At 35.2% G+C, this 18,291-nt stretch overlaps 1 protein-coding gene and 1 pseudogene across 4 annotated transcripts in view; one reads left to right on the top strand and one right to left on the bottom strand.

Moving 5' to 3' along the window:
* The window catches only part of FAM133A (family with sequence similarity 133 member A), a 53,025-nt gene that overhangs the window by 7,859 nt on the left and 26,875 nt on the right, over positions 1 to 18,291 (top strand). The window contains exons 1-2 of one of the 3 annotated variants that reach the window (XM_081222018.1): positions 12,643 to 12,679; positions 15,587 to 15,673. The gene's annotated coding sequence lies outside the window, so the exon portion shown is untranslated. Of the gene's footprint in view, positions 1 to 8,324; positions 8,744 to 12,642; positions 12,680 to 15,586; positions 15,674 to 18,291 lie in introns of those variants that run through there. The other 2 variants (XR_014014225.1, XM_081222017.1) reach the window with 2 other exon arrangements.
* On the bottom strand, positions 7,617 to 7,975 carry LOC308608617 (transmembrane protein 256-like; annotated as a pseudogene). Its single transcript has one exon. The product of its transcript is annotated as a transmembrane protein 256-like (transcript).

Below are 18,291 nucleotides of genomic sequence, written 5' to 3'. Positions count from 1 at the left end.
TCTATTGCTTAGAGTATTGGTGTCAAGCCTAACTAACAACTGGTGAAAATATTGTCCTTGTTGGAAGTGGAAGGGATTTTGAAATGATCTAGTCCAATCTCCTTATACAGACTGGGAAAACTGAGGCCTTCCTTATTAGATGGACATTCTAGGACTTTCCATGTATTCGTCACTACAAACAATTCTGCAGTTGACACACTTTTACATATATTATTATGTATGCAAAAAGTCATTTTCACAAATGTTAATGTTTTTGGTTTAGGGGCAAATTAAGGAGTAAATAAAGATTGTTCAGGTCCTCTAGTAGTGGATGATTACCCGAAGCGTAAGCATTGTATAGTAAGTATACATAGTTGTCACTGAATAATAATAACTAACTATCACTTTCATGTATCAGACACTGGACTAAGTGCTTTATTTTTAGTATTTTAATGAACCCATTGAGGGGTTCATTATCATCCTTATACTATCCTTGTATGACATCTTCATCTCATCCTTAGTATCATATCCTCAATGAGGATACTGAGACTAAGTGGATAACTTGTTCAAGGTCACACAGTTTATAATCAAAAAAGCCCGGATGTGAAACCAGATGGTTTGATTCCAGAAGTTGAGTTCTTAACCACTCTACTGTACCATCTTTAATGAACAGAAGTGAATGAACTCTTGGACAGAGGCACTAGAACTGGAGTTAAGTGACAGCCCTGGCCACTTTCCATTCCTCTGGTAATAGTTATGTCCTCATGGTATTAGCACCTATAGGGGCATCAGTACTCAAGTTCCTCTGACTTACAAGAGACTTAGCTTGAACTGACAAGGTATACTAGAACAAGCTAGTTTAATGAAAAAGATGGTTTTCATTAAATTTAACATGCCTAATGACTTTATTTGGTTAACAGCCAAACACTGGGAGGTCAGAGCTTAAAGTAAATGCCAATGTATTCAATCCACAGTTAAATGAAAAATATCCTAGGAATTTTTCCATTTATTATCCCCAGCAGCAAAGGAACCTGTACTTCAAGGAGCCTGAAGATATGACCTGAAGCTACCCACTGAAAGCAGGAAACTCCCTTGAAATCTATACATTTTATCTATACGTTTCTTTTCAATATTTGACTTGTGTTCCCTAATTTATTGACATAGTTTTTATATAAGATTCCTGGTCCCTGAGTAAAACTGACACCCAGGATGATGCATTATGATGATCCGCTCCATTTTCCTGGGTTTCAGGCAACAGCACAGGCTCTGGGGTCAGACTGCCTGTATTTAAATCCTTCCGCTTACTGTCTGTATAACTCTAGACGTCACACATCTCCAACTCTCAGTTTTCTTTTAAAAAGAGGATGATGATAGGAATAGCCCTATTGGATTGTTACATAAGCATTAAGGGGCTAATCTGTGTAAATTATTTATTCATATGCATAAAGGTTCTATAAGTGCTGTCTGTTATTATACCATTCACAGGGCTGCATAGGGATGCCTATCCCAATTATGTATGATCCAGGGCCAAGGCTAATAAGTTTAATCAGCTTGAGTTGCTGTGTTTTATATGCGAACCATACCTTTCAACTTAGAAGATAAGTTAAATTTGCCTTGTGACCCAAAGTCACATTTTGTTGTTAAAGTGAAAACTAATATCCTTGGTTTATTGTCCACTGTGGCAGGCTTTTCAGTTAAATTACATGCTTATCATGTAGTAAAGACTAATGCTTCAGCAAATCTACTTAGCATTAATACTTTCAAGGTGAAGATAGCTAACTCTTCACTCTTCTGTAACTCATCAATGAAAGAAAAGAGGCGAGGAAATGACATCATGACTGACTACAAGCGAGTAAATGAACAGGATGGCTAATGAACTCATTGTTTTAGTTATCAAAAAATCTATTTAATACAGAGAAAGAAACAAGAAATGCAACCATAAACTCTCCAGATTCATAGCTGTGTTTTAGTGACTTTTAAAACTGTTGTAACCAAAATTTCAAAATTATGATATTGACCAGTTTTGTCTGTCTTGTTTTATAACCAATGTTTGTCTGTCTAAAAGACTAATTAAGCATTGTTTGTTTAGAGGTAACCAAATGCTCTAATTAACACAATTTCATTATCTTACATCATGAGAATGTATCTAACCTTCTTTGGAAGAAAGGTTAAAAATGGCAGAGACAGAATTACATGAATTATTAGACTACATGACCAATCTGCTTACAGTGCTCTCCATGCTGCTCCTTAGCTTCTAATATATGCTATACATAGTGTTTTGAAAAGTCTCCCTGAAAATACTAATCCTATCCCTGTTCTAATCCCAAAGTTTTGGTGATACTCCACTGTCTGGAATCAGATCTGTGCATATAAGCATAAGCTGTATCTGGTGACCTTGGGCAAATCTTTCAACTCCCTTTGCCCCAGTATCCTTATCTGTGAAATGAGGATACTAATAGTACCTTCCTCATAGAACCATGGTGAGCTTTAAATAACATAATACATGTAAAAATCCTTTGAACATGGTGAGTGCTCTATCAGTGAATTCTAACTTCCTTACTAAACTTATCTTTTCCAGGAATCCTTGCCCAGTGGGATGTAGTTCTTCAACTCTTCATTTATTTCAGGTCTTATTTACTGAAGCTACATTAAAGTTTTGTATACCTTTTGATAAACATTATAACAGAACCACATAGCCACATTTCTTTTACAAACACACGTTCTTTCCCCAAGTATATTTTAAATTTCCCTAGGACGGGGACTGAGATATTTTCTTGTATGTAACTCTCCCTCTTCACACAGAGTATTGCTCTGCACAAGAACAAACTTAGTACTAAAAAAACAACTTCTTAAACTAATGAACTGGATTCCTGAGAGCAGGAGTGTTTCTACTTGCTGCTGAAGTAAAAAACATTTTTAGCCTTTAATTACATCCTACTTTTATATAACAATTGTCCCATCTCCTAAATATGCCAGATTTACTGGTGCATGCCTGCCATGCAGCAAATCACATTAGTTTAGTACATTTTCAGTATATAAAGAATTAGTTTTTAGCAACCAACTTCTAAATAAGAGCACCTCACATACTTTATTAATAGCTAGGAGACTATGCAGAGTCTTTAGAAGAAAAATTCTGGAATTAAATGAGTATCTATAATATTAAATTAAAATGTCTCTTGACTTAACCCTCTGTTTCATTAGTATTTTCTTTCATAAGACAAGATTTCTAGAAAATAATTATCTGAAAATTTCTTTACAAAGAATCGGCATTTAAAGGAAAATATATATGAAAATACCAGGGCATCTCCTTTTAATAAATTATACTCTGGATATCATAAAAATAGCCACAGATTAAGTTTCAGCTAAGTAAGATGAATAAGCTCTAGAGATCTGCTGTATAATATCGTACATATAGTCAACAATAATGTACACTTAAAATTTGTTAAGAGGATAGATCTCATGTTAAGAGTTCTTATCACAATAAAATAATTTTTTGAAAAGGCTACTCTGAGAACCAGATTTTGTTTGTTACCAGAGCCTTGCTGTTTGAATTAAGCATCTACATGTCACATTGAATTTTCCTTTCTTGTAGCATATGAAGAAACAAATTCCCCAATTTCTTTATTATTTAAAAGGTACTTTTCCTTGGGAAGTCAAGTTTTTTTTTTTTTTTAATACAGAAAGCAGTTGTTGAAGCATTTAAATGATTGGGAAAATGCCAGAAACTAGGGCTTGAGAACACATCTGCCTTGGTAACAGAACAAAAGAGCTGGTTCTCAATATCTGCAAAAGATGCCCACAGTAGAGTGTCAAATGAAAAAGCCAAGTTGCAAAGCAATATCTGCAGTATGATCTCATCTATGTAAAAAATACATATAAAAAGGTACATATATGGAGTGTGCATGTGTGTATGTTTTCATACTCATAGAAAAATGTCTGAAAATATACACACCAAACTGATGTAATTAGGTAGAAGAAAAAGCTTTAAACTTTTCTTTTTTCTATTCTGAAGTACTTTTTGAATTTTAAACTAATAAGCATATATTATTTTTGTAACTAAAAAGGAAAAAGTTAAGGCAACAATGAATAACGTTGTTTGCGCTAAGTTTGGGTTGTTGTTTAGTCAAGCAAAGTGTATATGGAGAGCTTGAGTACTGTCCCAATTATTGCTTTTGCAAAGTATGAAGTATCTTTTGCTTGAGCAGCACTTATATAGCCTGATCTGTATACATTTCTTTCATTCAAATTGTTTCCTTTCCTCTTATTTAAAAACTCATATCATTTTTCCTATTGACTTGTACAGCCATTTTTAATTGAGAAAATGACTCTTGCTTCTAGAGGCTCAGGTTGTCTGGAAAATGAAGGTATGAGTAGATTAACCATTCTTCTGAGAAATTTATTTTTATCTTTGTGGGGAAAACTTAGGTCAATTCTTAAAAATAACTATTTGGATTTTGTGATATCCTTTCTTTCTTTCCTGTGGTTTTGTGATGATTTGAAGAAATTTAAAGCCATAAAATATTGCTTGATCATAAAATCACTAGGCAAATTGCATTTTTCTGCAAATGATGTACATATAATTTAGCTGCAAATGATGTACATTTATAATACGCTTACTAAGAGATTCTGTTTAACTCAGTAAAAGACATATGCTTAGTGGACTGAAATTTGAAATCACTGAACCGAAATTATTATAAAATAGTAAAAATTAATGGGATGCACATTTCAGAGAGAGAGCTATGACAACTGATAAAGTATTCTAGTTACTGTTCCCGTCTATACTCTCTTGCATTCTAACTGTCATTTCACTATTTCAGACCACTGTCATTTTCCACCTGGATTATTTACCTCATCCTCGTCATCTATCTCCCTACCTCAAGCTCTCTTGCTTCCCTTCCAGCCTATATTCTATTGTGAAATTAACCTTTCTAAAATGCCATTTTCATCATATCATACCCTTCTTGAAAATCTACAGTGAATTATTGAAAGGCAGAGTGGTGTAGGGAAAAGAATACCAGTTTCGAAGTCAGACAAACTAGAGTTTGAGTCTTGGTCATGCCATGCAGCCTCTGGTAAGTAATTTTGTAGAAATTAGATTCCAGAATCAAACATACCCACATTTGCCACTTGCTAGCTGTCTGGCATTGGGAAGTTACTTAATCTCACTAACCCACAGTCTCTTTATCAGTGGAATGTGGAAAATAATATATAACTATATCAATTAGGACTTTTCAGTTGCAAGCACCATAAATCAACTCTGGCTATTTTATTCAAAGTTTAATTCATTGGAAAATAACAAGGTATCACAGAATCTGTGGAAAGCTGGTGAGTCAGGTCTGGAAACAGGCAGGAACTGAAGTAGCTCTGAATACCTAGGAAGCAGAAAACACAAGGGCCTCATAACCAGAATAGTCTAATCATGATGTTGAAGATGAGATAAACTGAAACTTCAGTCATTTTCAATTTAATTGCTTGCCCCTTAACTACAATAGGGTAAGGCCTCTAGTTACAGTCCCACTGGATTCTTCTCAAAAGAAACTCAGTGCTATGAGACTGAGGGAATGGATACCCAATATCCAACATACAACAAATGCCCACTATGCATATAAACCACAAATCATATTATAAATGCTCAGTTAATGACTATTTTAACAGATTAAAGTCTGGACAACTTAATCAGGCCTTCATGGCCATTCAATTTCTGACCTCAATCCACTTTTCTAACTTAATTTTCTCCCAAATCCTCTACATAAACCCTGAATTCTCATCCCTGCCCTTCTCAGTCCATTTTCCCTGCCTGAAGTCTTCTCAACCTCTCTCACTTTTTAATATCCAACTTATCTCTTCTAAGGCTCAGTTTAGCTCTTTTTCTGATCCTGGAATCACAGGTTTTGTTTCCTCATTTTTTCTTAATCATAGATTGGTTCTTGACATCTTTTTTGAATGGTAGTCTTGTATTTGCTAACTCTTTATGTGCCCAGCTTGATTATAAACTCCTTCAGAAGAGAGATCATGTATCATATATTTCTTTGCTTCCTTGATGACACTGAATCCAGTGTTTTACGCATAGTAGGCACTCATAAACTTATGATAAACAAATGCAAGAATTGCAAATTATTAATTTAAATCAACATTCATTTAATGATCACCTTCTGTATACTCAGCACTGTGTTGATTGTTTTGAAGGTACAGAAAAAAAAACTATGAAAGTTGCCTTTGATGTAGCTCACTGTCTAATTTAGGCGAGAAAAAAATAAAAGCATGCAGTATCCCAGGAGCAGTTATATTAATAAGTAAAACATATCATGTGAAAATATTTTATATCAGTACTAAGGGTATAAGAAGATGTAAAAAGCAGGAATAACTATAATAGTTATGGGAAAAATGAGAAGGAAAGTTTATTGAGGTGGAGAAGTTAGCAGGGAGTAGTCTGAAACGTAACTGGATATATGAGGTTAGAACTGGGAAAAAGCTTCGCAGTTAGGGCTGGAAATATAGGCTTGTGACTCATTGTTCTGTAAGGAGTGTTAGTGTAAATGAAGAAATTATGAAAATATGGTAAGCCTGAGGAAAGCCATGCAGGTGCCGTAAAGGAAGTCCACCAAATTATTCCATTTAAAATATCTCTGTGTTTTTTAAAACAGATTTATTGAAATGTAGTATACATACTATAAAATTCACTCTTATTAGTGTATAATTCAATGACTTCAGTAAATTAATAGAATCGTGCAACAATCACCACAATTCAATTTAAAAATTTTTCCATCATCCAAAAGTTCTGTGATACTCATTAGCAGTTAATCTCTTCTTCCATGCCCAGGCTTAAGCAAATACTCTTCTGTTTTCTTTCTCTGTAAGTTTGCCTTTTCTATACATTTCATATAAATGGAATCATATAATATGTGGTCCATTGTGTGTAGCTTCTTTCACTGAGCATGTTTTTAAGGTGTATTCATGTTGTAGCATATATCAATAGCTTGTTCCTTTTAAGTGATTAATAGTATTCCATTGTGTAAATATATCACATTTTGTTCATCCATTTACTAGGTGATTGGCATTTGGATTTTTTCCAGTTTTTTCTTATTATGGATACTACTACTATGAATAGTTACAACATGCCTCTGTGTGGACATATATTTTTGAACATATATCTTTATCTCTTACAGTTAGATTCCTAAAAGTAAAATGGCTATTATATGATAAATTTATGTTTAACTTGTTAAGAAACTGCAAAATATTTTCCAAAGTGTCTGTACCATATTATGTTCCCACTAACAATACACAGGTGGTCTGCTTTCTCTGCATCCCCAACACTTAGTACCATTTGTATTTTTTATTATAGCCATTCTAGTGGATATGTAGTAGTTTCTAATTGGGATTTTGATTTACATTTCCCTAATGACTAATGATGTTGCATATCTTTTCATATCCTTTTCAGCTATTCATAACTTGTTTGATGAAATGTCTAATCAAATCATTTGCCTATTTTTAATTAGTTTTTTCTTCCTAATAATTACTGAGTTGTAAGAGTTATTCAAATATTCTGTATACAAGCTTCTTATTTTATTATTATATTTTTAATTTGCCTTTCTCTTTTAATCCCATCCCTGCTCCAATTCTAAAAAATGTCCCCAGAAATTAAACACAAGGAAACTCAAAGAGCCAAGGCAAGCCAGCACAAGAGTAGCAGGCTCCTTCCCACAGGGGCCAAAGTATGGGCGCTGGGGTGTCCACTCAGAGCCTGGTAGTTAAAGCTGGTGCAGAAAAAGGTAGTTCCAGAAGCTAGCAGTAACCCTGCCCAGAGGGACTTTCTGCACAGGAGCACCCCTAGCAGGGCCAGGCTGTGTAAAAAGTGGGGTTTGTTGGTCTTGTGAAAGAGCTCCTTCCTGTAGGCATCCAGGAACTAGGCTAAGTGTGCCCCATACGAGGCCAGGCCTAAGGCCCCCACTCCAGACAAGGCACCCAGACAGCAGAAAGCAGCCCCTGGACTGGCCATGGCTGTGGATCTACAAGCTTTTTATTAGATCTATCATTTGCAAATGCTTTCTTTTAGTCTGTGGCTTGTACTTTTATTTTCTTATTGGTGACTTTTGAGGAGTGAAAGTTGATACATTCAAATTGATCATTTTTTTCTTCTATGTATAATGCTTTCAATATTGTATCTAAGAACTCTCTGCCCTACTCAAGGTCACAAATATTTTCTCCTATATTTTCTACTGGAAGTTATATATTTTAGCTCTTAAATTTGAGTCTGTGATCCATTTTGAGTTAATTTTTTGTATATGGTACGAATTAAGGGTCTAATTTCTTTCTCTAATTTTTTTTTTTTTGGCCGCACCATGCAGCTTGCAGGATCTTGGTTCTCCAACCAGGGATTGAACCTGTGCCCTCAGCAGTGAAAGCACCGAGTCCTAACCACTGGATCGCCAAGGAATTCCCTCTCTATTTTTTTTTTAATGTGGGTATCCAGTTGTCCCAACTCCTTTGTTGAAAAAAACTATCCTTTCCCCCATTGAATTGTCTTGGTACCTTTGTTGGAAATCTACTGACCATAAATGTTAGAATTTATTTCTGAACTTTGAATTCTGTTCCACTTACCTGTATGCCTATCTTCGGGCCAATACTACACTGTCTGATTAACTGTGGCTTTATCTTAAGTTTTGAAATTGGGAAGTGTGAGTCCTCCAATTTTGTTCCATATTTTCAAGTTTGTTTTGGCTATTCTGGTCCCTTGTATTTCCATATGAAATTTAAGATCAGCTCATCAATATCAGTTTCTGCAAAGAAGCCAGCTGGGACTTTGATAGGGGTTGCATTTAGTCTATCCATCAATTGAGGATGAATTACTATCTTGATAACATTGAGTCTTCTTATCTAAGAGCATGACATATCTATTTATTTAGATATTCTTTAATTTCTCTCAGCAATGTTTTGTGGTTTTTAGTGTATAAGTCCTGACAGAACCTCTGTGCTGAATGAACTGGAGGGGGGAGGGTATGGGAGCAGCTCTAGGTCCTAATGTTACAGATTCCCACTCTTTGTACTCCAAGGTCAGCGATGTTTCAGGAATAAACACTCCTCAGATGGATATATACTTTTGGTCAATTTCCAGAGTGCTGAAATGGTTGCTTTTTAAATTTTGTCCAGGTTTATAGTGCTTTTGGGAAAGATTTCCTAACCTCCTCACCTAGCCATAGCCAGAAGTTCTAACATGTGTGTATTTTTATGAGAATTTGTGTTCCAAGCACTTCTAATTCCAAAAACCCAGTGATAGAATATCTATTGAGTTATGCCAATTCATTCAAAAAACATGTTAAACTACCACTTGTCATGTAAAGACAAAACATATGGGTTACTGAATATTGTTTTTTGTATAGCATTGATTATGTGTTTAGAGTTGTGATGAAACAGTGACTGAAATTGACTACATAATTTAATTCAAATAAACAGATATATCGAGCATTTTTTATGTGTTTGATACCACAGGAAACAATAGATGAATTAATCATTATTGCTACCCTAAAGAAATTCTCCATGTAGTGTCAGAGTCTGCAAGTATGCTTCAAGACTACAAGTCTTCAGAGTCTGAAGTATCAATATCAGGTAGACAGCTAAGTGTGCATCCTTAGAGCCCCAGACTCATAATCAACTGCCTATTCAAAATCTCTATTTGGATGTCTGTCTAGCAGATATCTCAAAATTAACATGTACAGAAATGAATTTGCTCACCCACCTTTTACTACTAATCTTCTTTAGTGACCCCATCTCAATAAATGGCACCTCTGTCTAATGAATTCCAGATACTTGGTAGTTATCCTTGATTTCATTTTCTCCCTTACCCCATATCCAATCAGTCACCAAGTCCTCTTGCTTCTACCTCCAAAATAGTATCTCATATCTGCTCATTTGTCTCCTACTCTAGTGCCAACATCCTAGTCCAGACTATCTTCATCGACTGCCACCACCCCATCCAAATTACCATACCTGGACTCCTGTATTCCTTCTTAAACCAAAATATCATTTCTTCATACGTGGGGCAAAGTGATCTTTTAAAAATGAATATAGGATAACGTCACTTCCCTGCTTAAATTTTTCAGTGGTTCCACATTTGATGTACAATATGTTGCCCAGTTAAGTATGTTATTCAAGAGCCATAGCATTCTAACCCCAACCTAGTCCAACTAACCGTCATATCTCACCTAGACTAACATTCCTTCTGTATCCAATCTTATCTCCTATCTCTTTTCCACATAGTGGAGAGAATGATTTTTCTAAAATACAAATATGAGCATGTCTCTATTTCTCCTCTATTCAGAACTTTTCCCATGAGTTGTTGGACAAAGTTCAGAATCTTTAATATTGTCAATAAGGTCCTTCATGATCATGCTCCTGCCCATTTCCTCAGCATTATCCCATGCCACCATCACCATTAATCATTACCCTCCAGTCATATTAGCCTATTGTTTCTTGATGGAGCCAAGCCCATTCCTGTCTCAGTACCTTCATATATGTTTTTCCTTCTGCTTTGAATTGGCCCTCATCCTCTTTACCTGGCTCATGACTATTCATCTTTCAGGTCTTATTTTAAATCCCTCTTTCAAAGAGAGGTCTTCCCTGATCCCATTTACTAAGTACTAGCTATGTGCTGTTATCAAACCCTATGCATTTTCTTTATAGCACTATCATCACAGTTTTAATTATATAGTTATTTGTAGGTTATTTATTTAATATGAGTGGTCCTAAAATCTATGAGTTTAGGGACCGTGATTGTATTGTAATGTCACTGGCATTTTCTAGCACAGTGCTGGGCACATAGTAAGCACTCAGTAAATATTGGCTGAATGAGTTAGTGAACATGCCATGGCAACATAAAGGAGAAAGAAATTGTTTCCTGCTAGGAGGATCTGGAAAGTTGGGGATTAAAAGAAAGGTATTTTAGGCAAAGGAAACAACATGTTTGTACAAAGTCAAGAGTTAGGAAAGATACTGGAATATTTGAGGAATAGTGAGGTATTTTATGTGGCTGAAGCATAGGGATTTCAGTGATACATGGAGGAAGAAGAGAGAATAAGAGGAAGAAAGTTAAGGAGAAATGAGTTTGGAGAAGCTCAAAATCAGGGTCATTCTGCCAAACTAAGGAATTCAACTCTAATTAAATAAGCATTAAGGAGTGGCCAACTTTAAAGAAAGGTGACTAGAGTTAGCAGTGTGGAAGATGGACTGGACACAAAAAAGAGTAAATAATAATATGTATGCACGTGGGGTATACGTGATGCACAACATTTGCATAGCAATCTGTATTTTTTATAGCACCCTCCTAAGATCTTACCATTGTATGTGTGTGTGTGTGTTGTGTGTGTGTGTGTGTGTGTGTAATGTCACTCAGATATACTTTAATTTCAAAATTTGTCATAGGTCCTCCCTTTATGTCCTCATGATATCTTGATAATTCTTAATACTAACAATTATAAGAATATGAAATTACATCAGCCTGTAACATTTACCTTTATGAAGTATGTTCACATATGTTACCTTATTTGATTTTCACCCAAACCCATAAAATAGACAGAGACAACTTTTCTTATTTTGTCAATGTGAAGACTGGGCTCACAGAGGCTAAAATAATAGCCTAAGGTTTTATAACTAGTATAGCTAAGATGCAGCATTAGAACCCTTTTCTAAATCGAAGGTCCTTCTCAATTTACCACATATCCATGCATTTTAATACTAATTTTACTGTTTTTGCTTTTTATAACTAATGCTTTTGAATAAAAGTTTCATAATGAGCTTCCATAACTTTGAAGTAACAACAAGGTTAGCTTTCCTCAAGTTGCTCTTTTGAAATACTTCCACAATCTACGAGGTTTAAACAAAGACTGAAAAAAGAATTTCCTAGATAAATGAATTATAAATACAGTCTTCATTAAATAATAAATGTTGATTATCAGCTAGTGAAAAACACAATATTTTAGACCTTTTAAAAAATCTTCAGCTAAGAATGAGTGCCCACATAGAAGAATTGCACTGGGTTGGCAGGAAAGGAATCATCTAATTTGTTTAGAAGGTTAAGATAAGATCAAAAAAAGCAAAAACAAAACCAGACAAAGTGGAGTAGAGATGTAAAAAGATGGAAATGCCAATATGGCTGAACATCTTTTGGGAAAGATGGTACGGCATGCTTATCATTTATAGTAATTTCATTTGGAATGTCTTTTTTTAAGACTATTTTTTAGAGCAGTTTTAGGTTTACAGCAAAATTGAGAGAAAAGTACAGAGATTTCCCATATACTTTCTGCCCTCCACACATGCATAGCTTCCCCCATTATCAACATCACTCACCAGAATGGTATTTTTTTAAACCAAAGATGAACCTACACTGACACATCATAATTACCCAAAGTCTACCTTAGGGTTCACTCTTGGTGTTGTATATTCTGTGGGTTTGGATAAATGTATGATGACATGTATACACCATTATAGTATCATACAGAGTATTTTCACTGCCCTAAAAATCCTCTGTGCTCTGCCTATTCACCTCCCTCCCCCACAGCCCCATCCCTGGCAACCACTGATTTTTTTTATTGTTTCCATAGTTTTGCCTTTTTTCTGTGCAATGGGGTCAAAAACTCAAGGTGAAGTTGAGAAAAATTAAAAGCCATAGAAGATAAGCCACCTGCAAAATTAACCCAAGAGCCTGCTTGTGAGTAGATAATTCAATTTGGAAATACTCAGTTTTGTTTGAGCTTCAGGGAGGCATGCATATAATGTGTTCATAAATTGAAAAGGTAAAATCTAATCAGTTAATGGAAGACTGAATTATCAGAAAGTAAATTACTACACTAGGGAAAATCATAGAACTAGTTGTGAGTTTACAGAAATGGCTAGGAAAGAGAGTGCACTGATCAGATTGGAATACTCTAGTCCCCAACCCAATGGTGGAGATTCGTAGGTAGATCAGATTAAATCTTGAGTCAGTAATCATTAAGAATATCTACTGACTCCTTTTTTTAATGATTCCAGGCTCACCATGGTAATTTATGATTATAATTTTGTTTTGTACATGTATTATCTAATAGATTCAGGATATGCTGGTTATCAAACCGAACATTCCTGTGTTTACAATATTTCCAATTATAAACTAATGGATGGGCATCTGACTTATACATTGATATAGTGTGACTTTTGTTAGTGTGAATTAGCCTCCCTCATCCTGGTACTACTGGCACACTGATAGAATAGTATAAAGTCTTACATAGATTGAAGCAAGTATTATGTCTATATGGAAAAGCATGTGGGTGACATCATTTATCCATTTACTATCAATTAAAGAACTAGGTGGTGATACAGAATATGCTTATGTTTCCTCTTATTTTTATTGTTCCTTGTTGAAATTTCCTCATGGCAATGGTTTTTGTACTTTCTACCATAATAACCTGAGGAAATTATTAAAATTACAAATTCGGAGTTCTTACTCCCAGAGACTATGATAATACTTGGTCTGGGATGAAGCATAGGGCTCTGCATTTTTTTTAAAAAAGACCTATATGATTCTGAGCTTGTGCTTTAGTGGACTATACCTTGAATAGCACTGTTCTACAGAATTTTTTTCTATATTTAAATAAGCCTGTGGTTCTTAAAGCGATTGTTCACTGCTGGGCAAAATTTCACAGATTTCTGTTAGATTTCTGTTAACCGGGTAAACCAGTGACATCTGAAACCAGTTTCAGACCTCTGATTGGTCAAAACTGTGTATGCAAATCACAGTGAACGTAGTGGGAGTGGACGACAGCTTTGTAAGGGTAACCAACTTGGGGCAGGGCCAAGGAAAGACCAAATGGCTGCCATCTTCACTTTGCTATGTGCTCCAAGGTGAAGAATAGAAAATAAAATCCTCTGAGGTCTTCCCTGTTCAGCAGCAGAAGCAAATAGGTAAGTGGTAATGCCGAGGTGTAGCCTAGGTGATACTACCCCCTCCAAAATCTTATCGTCTCCACATAGCTGCCCCAAATGAAACAGTCTAAGTAAAAGCAATGTGCTTCCTATGGAAGTGCAACTTTTGAGTCCCTAACTTTCTCTAAGAACCAGATTGCTGCCCCTAAATACCTCTTACATAGAAATTTTCCAGCTTACTCTGGAAATCAGGAACTATTTAACTGAAGATATGCAGTTGGAAGAGGATTCAGGAGATGGGGTGAGGGAAAAGTAAGAGCAGGAAATCGGTTCGTAGAGAGTGGTATAGGCTAGGGTGACAAACAGGAAGTGGCAGAATTAGAGTTTGAATCCATCAGACTCCAAAGTCTATAAACTTCTTTATTAGATTTTTCTAACATTAGTGTGCATAAGAATCACCTGAAGGCCGTGGTAAAAATGTAAGTTCATGACCCCAGAAGTTATGATTTAGTAGGTCTTATATGGAGTCCAGAAATCTATATTTTTATCAAGTATCTGAGATAGCTCTGATGCAGATGGTCAGTGGACATACGTCAAGAAACATTTTCTCAGAGGAGTAGTTGTCAAACTATTTGGTTTAAGGATTCCTTTACACTATTAGAAATTACTGAAGACCCCAAGGAGGTTTGTTTATGTGGTCAAGAATATCTGATATATAATAGTTATTTATATTTATGGTATTAAAAACTAAAACTGAGAAATTTTTAAAATATTATTAATCCATTTTAAAATACCAATAATAAGACCATTAAATTTTAACTAGATAACATTTTGTGAAAAGTAATTATATTTTCAAAATTAAAAGTATTTAATGAACATACATGTATTAGTTTACATTTTTAAATCTCTTTAATGCTGACTTAATTATTCTCATATCTGTTTCTACAATTTGTTTTGATATGATGTTTGGTTGAAGTATATGAAAAAAAAATAGGCTTCACACAAATAACATAGTTGGAAAAAAGAGAAGCCTGCAGACAACTTGAAAGGTTGTTGGAGACTCCCGTGGGTCCTGGGACCACACTTTGAGTTAGTGTCTTAGAGTAATATCTATTATTGCTCTCAGAAAGGGTGATGTTGGTCAGTCTGTGTTGGTCATCAAAGCTTAGGGACACCAAAAAAAGTAGAAAATTAATTTTTTAATTAGACTGTTTTGGGTTGTTAAATTATTTCATAAAATTTACCCCAATATTGCTCTTTTATTAACTTACTTTCTAAATTTCAAAGCACTATAGAAATATAAAATAGGAGTCCAGGTGTTGGGGAAAAATTTTGTTTAAAGAAATTGGGTTTCAGAACAAAGATTCCTTTGAGGGTAGAGGATTGTCAATTGGCAATGAGGAAGGAATACATTAGGTGACCAATTATAGGCAGGAAAAGGAAAAGTATAAAAGCAGGGAATAATCTGTAGTTACTTATAGTAGATATTTACAGTTGAATAAATAACTGGAATGGTGAGAAAGTGCTAATCATAACCTTTTAAGGAGGGTTATTACTTTGCCTGAATAAAAGAACCTTTTCTTCTGGTCAGCATACCTCTTCAAATTTGGTTAGATTTTTTTTTGTACTTAAGTTTTAGTTCTATAACCTAAAACATACTGCAAACTTATGCAAGGACTTTAACAAATATTATCTCATTTCTTATCTTTGGTCAAAGTGGAAGAACCTGGAAAGCAGATTGGAAAGAAGCAGCTGGAAAAGTGGGAGGAAAACTGAATGTTTGTAATCTTGGAAGCCATTTGAGGTAAGTGTTTCCAGGAGGAGGGAGTGAGTGATCCAGTCTGTCAATTGATGCTGATTGATGAAGTTAAGATAAAAATGAGAATTCATCATTAGACTTAGTGGCATGGAGGTAATTAATGACCTGGACAACAAAAGTTCTGATGGAGTGGTTGAGGTGAAAGTCCCATGGGTGTAGGTTCAAGAGAGAATGGGAACAGAAGTGTTGAAAACTGTATACAGTAAGTCCCCTACATATGAAACTTCAAGTTTCAAACTTTCAAAGATGTGGAAATGCATTCACATGTACAATCACATAAGTTCACGTGTCTGGCGTACAATTGTCACATGCGTGCACCCTCTCCAAATGGTTGTGCTTTTGTGTACTTTACTGTATAATACTGCATAGAGTACAGTAGTACAGTATTTTTATTTCAAGCCACTATACATTTCAAGGTACTTTACTATAAGATTAAAAATGTTTTCTTTATTTTTTGTGTTTGTTTTTTATGTACTATTTATGTAAAAAGTATTATAAGCCTATTACAGTATGGTACTATATAGCCGATTGTGTTAGTTGGGTACCTAGGACTGACTTTGTTGGACTTACGAATGCGCTTTCAGAATGGAACTCTTTCGTAGGTAAGGGACTTACTGTAAACAGCTCTTTCCAGGAGTTGTAATAAAAAAGAACAACAGAGAAATGGAGCAGTAGATAAAAGGGGAAATAGGGTTAAGACAGGTGGTTTTTATTGGTTCAAATGAAACAGTAGCAGGTTTCTATGCTAATGCTTTTTTAAGAGCTTCAGTAGTGAACACAATACACATAGATCTTTTCCTTATAGAACCCATAATCTAGTGAGCAGAAATGGTATTAAACAAATGATTACACAAATAATTAGATAATATTCATTGTAATGAATATTAAAAGAAAAAGCACAAAGTTCTATAAGAGCATAATTGTCAGACTGAAGTTTTTCAAGGACATCAGAAAAGACTTCGCTAAATAAATGTTATTCAAGTTGCACTTAGGGAGGGAGAATAGTACTTGCAGGGGCCCTGGGTAGAGTGAATATGGCACATCAGAGATACTGAAAGAAGGCCATTGAGTTTGAAGCACAGAGAGGGAGGAGGATGAGTGGGGCAGAAGATAAGGTTGAGGAAATAAGCAGTGACCAGGATTATTTAGGTTTAGGATCTTTGGTTTTTATGCCAAGAGTATAGGGATCCTTGACTTTATGTGTTGGCCACAACAAAAGTAAACCAGCCAAAATTGAAATGTAAAAGGTGGAACAGATAGGAAATGGAATGGAAAGGTGAGTTGCATGAACATTGTTTATACTGTTACAGACAGGACATTAGGCCAAGTCTATTTGTGATTTCATAATCAGTTATTTTCCAATGCAGTCAATTTACTCAGCCTTCAGCAATTGAGAGATTTCTGTCTAACTGATCAAATCATACAGTAAGCAGTTCCAACTTGTTTGTTAAGATGGCCAAAAACAACAGATCATTATCATTCCTTACCTCATATCTTCCAATGGCTCTCTCTTTTTCTCTCAAAAATTAATGTATGGGCTTCCCTGGTGGCACAGTGGTTGAGAGTCCGCCTGCCGATGCAGGGGACACGGGTTCGTGCCCCGGTCTGGGAAGATCCCACATGCCACGGAGCGGCTAGGCCCGTGAGCCATGGCTGCTGAGCCTGCGCGTCCGGAGCCTGTGCTCCGCAACGGGAGAGGCCACAACAGTGAGAGGCCCACGTACTGCCAAAAAAATCCCCAAAAAACAAAAATTAATGTATTTTCCAACTTTTTATTATGAAATTTTCAGGCACATAGAAAACTTGAAAGACTTTTGCAGTGAACACCTATACACTCATAACCTAGAGCCAAAAACTTTTATCATTTTACTGTATTTGCTTCCTTTGTTTTGCTGTACAATTTGAAAGTAAGTTACAGAACTCATGATGCTTCATATGCAATTTCTTCAGCTTGCATCTCCTAAAAATAAGGGAATTCCCTTCCATACTCTTAACATTATAATATTTAAGGTAATTAAAAATAATTCCCTGATGTCATCTAATACTTATCAATATTAGATATCTCTAGGTGTCCCTTCAAAATCATTTTTAACAGCTTTATTTAGGTATAGTTTTCACACCGTGAAAATTATTCATTTTAAATGTAATAGTCAATGACTTATTGCAAATTTACAAAAGTTGTGCAGCCATCACCACAATGTAATTTTGGAACATTTCCATCACTCTAAAAAGAAACCTCATATACCTGTTTTTTACTGAACTGGGATAAAATCAAGGTTCATTCATGGCATTTAATTATGTCTCTTTAAATCTTCTTTTTTTTCTAGAGCAGTCTTCATTTTTTCTCATGTAATTTTTGGAAAAGACCAGATGTTTGTTTTATAGAATGTCCCATATTCTGGATTTATCTTTGTTTACTTATTACATCATTTAACTTGTTCCTCTGTTTCCCCCATCCCCCAACCACCACCCAGTATTTTCTGTTAAAGTCTTGATTAGTTTCATTCTGACATATTTGGAATAAAGCCCAAATTTGTTAATTATCTCTCTCCTCTAACATGTAAATCCCATGAAGTCATGGACTTTATCTTTCTTGTTTAACA

This window comes from Mesoplodon bidens (genome assembly GCF_964165515.1).
Source record: "Mesoplodon bidens genome assembly, chromosome: X".
In the NCBI taxonomy this organism is placed as follows: Eukaryota; Metazoa; Chordata; class Mammalia; order Artiodactyla; family Ziphiidae; genus Mesoplodon; species Mesoplodon bidens.
Note: the sequence above shows the minus strand (reverse complement) of the source record. Positions and strands in the feature narration are given on the sequence as shown.